The following is an 8,093-nucleotide window of genomic DNA, read 5'->3' as shown; positions in this document are numbered from 1 at the left end:
GTTTCTGAGGACAGGACAAGGAGTAATGGGCTTACAGTGCAGCAGGGGAGGTTTAGATTGGACATTAGGAAAAAATTCCTAACTGTCAGGGTGGTCAAATATTGGAATAAATTGCCAAGGGAGGTGGTAGAATCTCCCTCTCTGGAGATATTTAAGAACAGGTTAGATAGACATCTGTCAGGGATGGTGTAGACGGAGCTTGGTCCTGCCTTGAGGGCGGGGGGCTGGACTCGATGACTTCTCGAGGTCCCTTCCAGTCCTATTATTCTATGATTCTATGATACATGGGCTAAAGGAACACCAAGACCTGGAAGTGGAGCTCCAACTGTGATAGTCAAATGTCTCAAGGCCTAATTCTAAGTCAGTTGACATCTATGGGAAAACTCAAAATGTCTTGAATAGGCTTTGCATCATCAGCCCCCAGCAATGGAACATTCCAGGGCAGATGGTCTGCTCCTATACCAGACAGGATTGTTGTTGTATCTTGTAGCATTTCACTCTGTAGAAATAATTATACTTTGAAATGTAGACAACCAGCTGCAGACTCGCCCTCTGACTCTCTGTTCCTGTCCTCCTTTAGCAAGTTTTATGGAGTGATTTGTACTATAGTTACACAATGGTGATAAACCGTTTTTAAAATGGAATGAAGAAAATGCAGTTGAATGAATTGCTACAAAAAGTCCTGTTTACCATTTTAAAAAAAAGTATTAAAAAATCACCATTATGGAGACATTCTGTTAGTCAGATGTGGGTAGTTTTCTGTTGATTTGTGTCCCTGATGTGAGGAGAAGCAGCCACAGATGCATGTTGAATTCTGCAGGGAACATATGCATGCATTTAAATCATTTACAGCTTTTTACTGGTGCAATTGTAAAGCACATTATTTTTTTGCATTTGTAATTAGGTTCTAAACAGATGGTGAAGGGCTGTAGCTCGCACTAAGATGGGCTTGTGCTCTGTTGGATTGCATTGAAAGAACTAACTGAGATAAGAAAGTTTCCTAATTTATTACATCATATTGGGAGGGAGGATATAACTATGTAACAGGGGTTGGCTAAATATGAATTCCAATGTGTATATATCTATCTGGAAAAAATTAAACTAGTCCACTTATCTGCTTATAATGTAATAAGCACATTTCTATGAATACAGTCTTCACTCCCAAAACTTAGCATAGATTCCAGATTTCATAAATATGAGTGATACCCAGTAGCAACTGCTCTGCACAGCATAGCTTTTATTGTGCAACAGTATAAGACATAATATCTGCTGTGACAAATGTTTTTAATATAAAGCAGAAGGTTTTGATTTGAAAAGAGTCTTTAGAATTAGAGCAAATTTGAAACACGAGATTATATACAAAGGCCAACTGTCCTGTTTATGGTTTTCACTTTGCTTTTCAGCACTGCCTTTCCCCTTCAAACCTACCTTCCCATGCTGTTTGAAGATACGGTGTAAAGTTCTTTTAATCCTCTTCTGAGGACAGCCTTGTAAACTGCAGCAACATCACAAACACAGTCTACTTCCTTCATTGCAGGATTAAGAACAAGGAAGACAATGAGCTGTGAAGGAGAAAGCCCTACTTTAAACATCTCTCACTATGGGCTGGGTAAGATGGTTCTGAAAAACACATCACGAGTAGCTAAACTAAACAGTTGTGTGTATAAGCATAATCCATTTTAACCTTACTCCTAGAACTAAACTCCTGTTCTCAGTTTATACTCTACACAGAATTAAAAACCCCACAGCTGGCCTGGGTCAGCCAATTCAGGTTCTGGAGCTGAAAAAAATGCTATGTAGACATTCTGGCTTGGTTTGGAGCCCAAGTTCTAGGACCCTGTGAGGGTGCAGGTCTCAGAGCTTGGATTCCAGCTGAAACTTGAACATCTACACAGTGATATTTAGCTCTGACGCCCAAGCATGCCATCCCATTCAGCAGACCTGGCCCAGCAGTGGCTTTGCTGCAGCACTTTTGTCCCTGTGTAGGTGTACACTTAAAAAACTAACTGGATCTGCAGATGTTTGCCTTTACCAAGCTGCAACTGTTCTTTATGAGCTAAGTAAGCATGGGTACCAACCGGATAATTCCACACCTTATGAGCTGCCTTGTTTTCAGATAAGCTGTTGAGTGGAGGAGGAATTCTTAAGATGCATTTCTTTGTATTATAAATGTATAGGTGTCTATTATTCTGCTGCATCTGCCCCAGTTTTTTGTGTTTTGTGTGGGGGGGGGGGAGGGAGGAAGAGAAGAAAAGGGAATTAGGTGTGTGCATAGTTAGGACAGGATGAAAACAGACAAGTGGAAATTGAAGGAGTTTAGAATAGAGCCAGGCTATACCAGGAGCAAGTGTGACAAGGCTGAACCACTAAAAGAGATGCAATGCAAACAGTCTTATAGGTAGGCACAGGACTGAGATTCTGTGTTCCAGTTCTTCCCAAAGATCCTCTGTGATCTTGGATAAGATATTTAAGTTACTTCCTCACATGTAAAATGGCAGTAAGGATATTTCCTTTCTCCCATCCTTGCCCTGGCTTGTACATTTATGTTGTAAACTCTGTGGAGGAGTTGTTGCTTATTGTGTGTATGAACCCAGTCTACCACAGTGGTGTTTTATGCTTGGTAAGGCCCTTTTAATTCAAATGTAAACAAAATGCTGGCTGTTTTACCAACATGCCATCTCCACTGTGTTCACCCAGAGTATGTTTAAATGATAGTGGCAAAAAATGTCATGGGACATCAGCATGTTTTCTCCCCTCAAGCTTATGCTGTTGCTACTGCTGGCACAATCAAGAACTCTTGAAGTGTTGAGTATAGGCATGGTTTGAGTCTATGGAATATGAGAAGCAGCTAGCTTATGCTGAATTGTTTGCTGCTAATTCCTTGTCCTTAGCTCCAGCTCCTGAGTTGGTGGAGATTCCAGCAGTTTGTAGGGCAGCTGAGAAGACTGAACAATTGCATCCAGAGAGAATGGGAGACTAGCTAGAGGCAAAGATGCAAGGTGCTCCAAGATTATGAATAGTTCAGCTCTTTGCTGTGGCACAGAGAGTTACTAGACAAGTTTTTTAATCATTTAGAGCACACCTCCAGGTCAGAAGTTGCTGGGACCATTTTAAGCAATGTGTTTTTGTTCTACAATGGTGCCTGTTCCTTCTCTCCGTGTCTCTCCCTTACACCTTCATCTTTAAGAGGCCCATGGTGCCAGTGCAGGTGATCCTTTACAGAATGGACATATAAGTGAGCCACTTATCTGCCATTCCTTGTGCAGGAAGCTGGGCTTTCTATTGGTGGCTTTCTGGCTGCTAGAGAACAGAAGTTGAGAGGGAAAGTGGCAGTTAAAGCTTTCAAATGGCAGCCATGTGCTGGTGACTGGAAAGGAACATTTCAGAGAAATCTGCCCAGGGTCTTGGAGCTCTTGTGGCCCTTAAAGTCCTTATTTTGCTGTGAAGTCTAGGCCTATGAGAGGGGAGAAAAAGATATCAAGGCTTCCTCCTACATGGGGATGTTAGTAAGTAGTCAACTGGAGTATCAACTACTCACCACCACCCCTCTCCCACTTGCTGCCTCTATGAGAGGCAGCAAAGTTAGGGAGGGAACAGGAGCTGGTGCTGGGGGAAGCTAGCTTAAAAGCTGACTCTCCCCTCCCCCTCACCCAGTGCAGCCCTGCAACCCCCCTGCTGCCTCTGGGTGGGGGGGGGGGGGGTGGAATATGAGATACTGCTGTGAAGCAGCCCCTGTCCATGGGGGTCCCAAAGGAGAGTTGCCCCCTGCAGATGGGGGCTGCTGTTACCAAGCAGCCTCTGTTCGTGGCAGCCAAGGCTGGCCATGCAAAGGGGTTGCTTCAGCAGCAGCCCCTGGCCATGGCCAGCCTTGAGCACCATGAACAAGCGCTGGTGCCAGAGCAGCCTCTGTTTGCGGTGGCCAGGTATGGCTGCCATGAACAGAGGCTGCTCCAGCAGCAGCCCACAGCAACCTCTGTTCATGGTGGAAATTGTATCAACTACACGATTAGCCAGATAACTGCAATTTAACATCCTTATTCCTACACTATGCTCATCTGGATGAGGATAGCAGGGGCCACTTGTCCAATTTTCCCAGCTGTAGGCAAAGGGGAAGAAACAGGGTAGAGAGGAGAGCAGAGGGGAGTGAAACAGTTCTTGGCCCCATCCTCTTACTTTCAGCCACAGTAGCTGGCTGGGCACACAAAGGGAAGTGAGTAATCTTCTTCCTTACCCAGCCCTAGGGAAAGGGGGGAGGGAGGAGGAGAGGAACTGAGACAGTTCATTCTCTGTATGGCTCCTTAGTGTAATCAAAGAATCATAGAATACTAGGACTGGAAGGGACCTCGAGAGGTCATCGAGTCCAGTCCCCTGCCCTCATGGCAGGACCAAATACTGTCTAGACCATCCCTGATAGACATTTATCTAACCTACTCTTAACTATCTCCAGAGATGGAGATTCTACAACCTCCCTGGGCAATTTATTCCAGTGTTTGACTACCCTGACAGGAACTTTTTCCTAATGTCCAACCTAAACCTCCCTTGCTGCAGTTTAAGCCCATTGCTTCTGGTTCTATACTCAGAGGCCAAGATGAACAAGTTTTCTCCCTCCTCCTTATGACACCCTTTTAGATATCTGAAAACTGCTATCATGTTCCCCCTCAATATTCTCTTTTCTAAACTAAACAAACCCAATTCGTTCAGCCTTCCTTCATAGGTCATGTTCTCTAAACCTTTAATCATTTTCATTGCTCTTCTCTGGACCTTCTCCAATTTCTCCACATCTTTCTTGAAATGCGGTGCCCAGAACTGGACACAATACTCCAAATGAGGCCTAACTAGCACAGAGTAGAGTGGAAGAATGACTTCTCATGTCTTGCTCACAACACACCTGTTAATGCATCCCAGAATCATGTTTGGGAAACAAATATTTGTTAATGAGCTCCTCAGTCTCACAGAGAAAGATTTAACATAATCCAATGGCTGGAAGTTGAAGCCAGATAAATTCAGCCTGAAAATAAGGGACAACATTTTTAGTAATTAACTAAATTAACTTGATTTAGTAATCAAGAGTAATTAACCATTGCAACAATTTACCAAGGGTTGTGGCAGATCCTCCATCACTTGCAATTTTTGAATTGGCTGTTTTTCTAAAAATTCTGCTCTAGGAATGATTTTGGCAAAGTTCTTGGGTCTGTGTTACATTGGCGGTCAGACTAGATAGGGATGGGCAATAATTTTTGCAGGGGGGGCCACTCCAAGATTTTGGAAAGTGGTCAAGGGCTGCACTTCTCTGTGGAGGAGATATGGGATCTAGGATGGAGGTTGGGTACAGAAGGGTACATGGGGTACGGGACTGGGGTGCAGGACATGGTGTAGAGTCTGAGAGGGAGTTTGGGTGAAGGAGAAGGTTGTGACCAGGGTCAGGGGATTGCAGTGTAGAATCAGGAAGGGGATATGGGTGCAGGAGAGGATTCCGGCTTGGAGGAGGCATGTAGGATGGGGCACAGGATCTGGGAGGGAGTTGTGACCTGGGGCAGGGAGGTGCCGAACATTTGGATGGTGACCTAGGGGAAGAAATTGAGGTACAGGAGGGGCAGGAGTGCCAAAGGCAGGTTCTTGCTGGGAGGCGCTTACCTAAGTGTTTCCCAGCCAGCAGTCCTGCAGCACCCCAAAGGCAGGCTCAGCTCCCTGCCTACTGCAACCCCAGACCACTTGAAAATGCAGGTTGCTCCCTCCATGGGGCTCTCAGCTCTGGAAGGGGAGAAGAGGCTTGCACTGTCCCCATCCCCCACGCCAATTTCTCAGCTCCTATTGGCCGGTTGTTTCCCATGAAGTCTCCCCCTCCCTCCAGAGCAGAGAGGCACACGGAGAAGCTCTGAGTTTAAACAGCAGCAGCTATGTGCCTGAGGGTCCCATCAGGGTGTCCGTGGGCCGGATCCAGTGGCTTGCAAGACGTATCTTACCCAACCTTGGACTAGGTGGTCACAAAAAACTGAGGGCAGGTTGTCAAGTTCCAATTTAGCCCACAGCTATCATCTCAGCAACAGTTCCTCACTGATATCTAGAAGCATGTGCAAGGCCCACAGGTATAACTGAACCCGTGACCTCTGGAGCTTAGTGCACGAGTCTTTACTGCTTTCACTAAAAGCCAGCTGTGTCTCAGAAGGCTGTAGACAATCAATCCCGTTTGTGTGTGTGTCTCTCTCTCTCCCTCTCTCCTCCCTCCCTTTCTATCCCCCTTCCCAGTTGCCGCTAGGTGGGACAGTACACACATGCACCAACTGCAGATCTTCCCTCCTCTCTCTGCCTGATGTGTTCAGGTCAGAAGGATGGCATCAGATAAGTAAATGATCATGACTTTATAATTTGATGCTACCTTTGAATTCTACACACAAGTCCAGAGAGAGAAACTGGAATCTAACCTCTCCCTAATAGGGAATGCTTCGTGGACAACTTCCACAATTTTAGAAATGAGTCAGAAGTCCTGTGTAATCAACCCCTACAATGCAGGATTGTTCCCAAAGGTATGTCATTTAGTGCTCTAATCCCTCCCTCTGCCCCACTTTGGAACCAATGTTCCTCTCAGCTGCTTACTCCAGTCACTTAGTACCTCACTGTGCAGGGAAATACTTTGATTGTGAGCTCTTTGGGACAGGGGCCATCTCTTTGCTATGTTTGCAATGGGTTGAGGCGACTAGGTGCTATCGCAATACAAATAATTAATTATATAATCAACCTCTGAGCAGATCTAGCTGATATCTACCTTCCCACCTCAGAAATGCTTCTTAGTCCCTTCCATCACATGCATTAATTATTAGTTAATATTTATATTAGTGTGGTGGGTAGAGAACCCAGTCAGGGTTAGGGCTCCATTGTGATAGGAACTGTACAAACATATGGAGTCATGGCTTACAAAGAGCTTACAAGGCATCTATGCAGTGGAAGTTTCCTCCATGCTCTGATATCCCGGTTGTGAGGGTTCTTAGTCAACAAGGCAAGCTCATGGGATTAGCATATTACTGTTTCAGGAGAAGAAACCAGCTCTTTTTGGGAAGCTGGAGAGCTAAAAGGCTGTAGTGTTGACAGTTAGCCTGTAGATGGCACCTTTTACTGTGTCTGTGGCTGAGCTGGAAATAAATGATGAAAAAAGTGTTACAATGCAGGGCTCAGAATTGAGAGGGAGAAGGGAACCTCTGGGACTTCCCTAAATGGCATCTAAATCTAATCTGCAGCAATGGCTCCAGAGTGCTGCAATCCAGATCCAAATAAAGGGACTTGGACTCCAGTTCTGCCTTTCCCTGCCCATAACTCCTTCCTCACTAGTAACTTTTAATCATTGTATACTTGCCTTTCTGTCCATCTCCATATTTTCCTTTATAGGAAATTATTACAACAGCTATTTCAGACGCTAGAGAAAAAAGTCTCTAGCTGCTTGAATTGGAGTTGTAAAATGTATGCCAGCCATAACGTTCCTTAACCCCTCATATGTTAGTGTATGAGAAACACTTTTAAATATAGGACATTTATGTATCTCTATTTAAATGAATTTATCCAATGTAATTAGCATTGTACAAAGCAGACAAAGATGATAAATTGCTAAAATGGAGCTTTTATAATCTAAATTAATTGCAAACAAAGTATTCCTCTTCAGCTTCAATTAACTGCAGTTGGCCAAATGTTCTCCACTGTCTAGTTGTACAAATAACTTTCAGTTTTTGGACTAAAGTTATGCTTTTGGGTCTGCAGTGGCAGAATGTTCAGAGCTATACCTGCAAACCCATTCCATGGGAGCTCAGAGCTCTTTTCCAAATGCTTATTCCCAGGTAGTTAACATTTCTATGCCTCTAGTTGCATGGCAATGAGGCACATTCCAGAACATGGAGCTCCCATTACCAAGGGACTCTGAGGGATCCCTAACACACTGAAACAGAGATTGTACCAAAGCCATCCAATCCCTGGCCAAGAATTATAGGAGCCATTGGAATAGAGCTCTGCACAACGGTTTTTTGTCTACCCAGCCTTTAGTCTTTCCATCATGTTTAAATGTGTGATTTTCACAGTGGATACTTTATTAAATTTTAAATGCCATTACT

At 44.4% G+C, this 8,093-nt stretch overlaps 1 long non-coding RNA gene across 1 annotated transcript; it reads right to left on the bottom strand.

Annotated features, from left to right (window-relative positions):
• Positions 1–583: 583 nt before the first annotated feature.
• LOC112545527 (uncharacterized) lies at positions 584–7,123 on the bottom strand. The gene is made up of 3 exons (XR_003089023.3): positions 6,925–7,123; positions 1,429–1,562; positions 584–814 (listed from the first exon to the last, which is right to left on the bottom strand). It is a non-coding gene; the product is annotated as an uncharacterized LOC112545527 (long non-coding RNA).
• Positions 7,124–8,093: the final 970 nt, after the last annotated feature.

Source organism: Pelodiscus sinensis, chromosome 8 (assembly GCF_052426305.1).
Source record: "Pelodiscus sinensis isolate ZL-2025 chromosome 8, ASM5242630v1, whole genome shotgun sequence".
NCBI lineage: Eukaryota > Metazoa > Chordata > Testudines > Trionychidae > Pelodiscus > Pelodiscus sinensis.
This window is presented reverse-complemented; position numbering and strand designations above follow the sequence as displayed.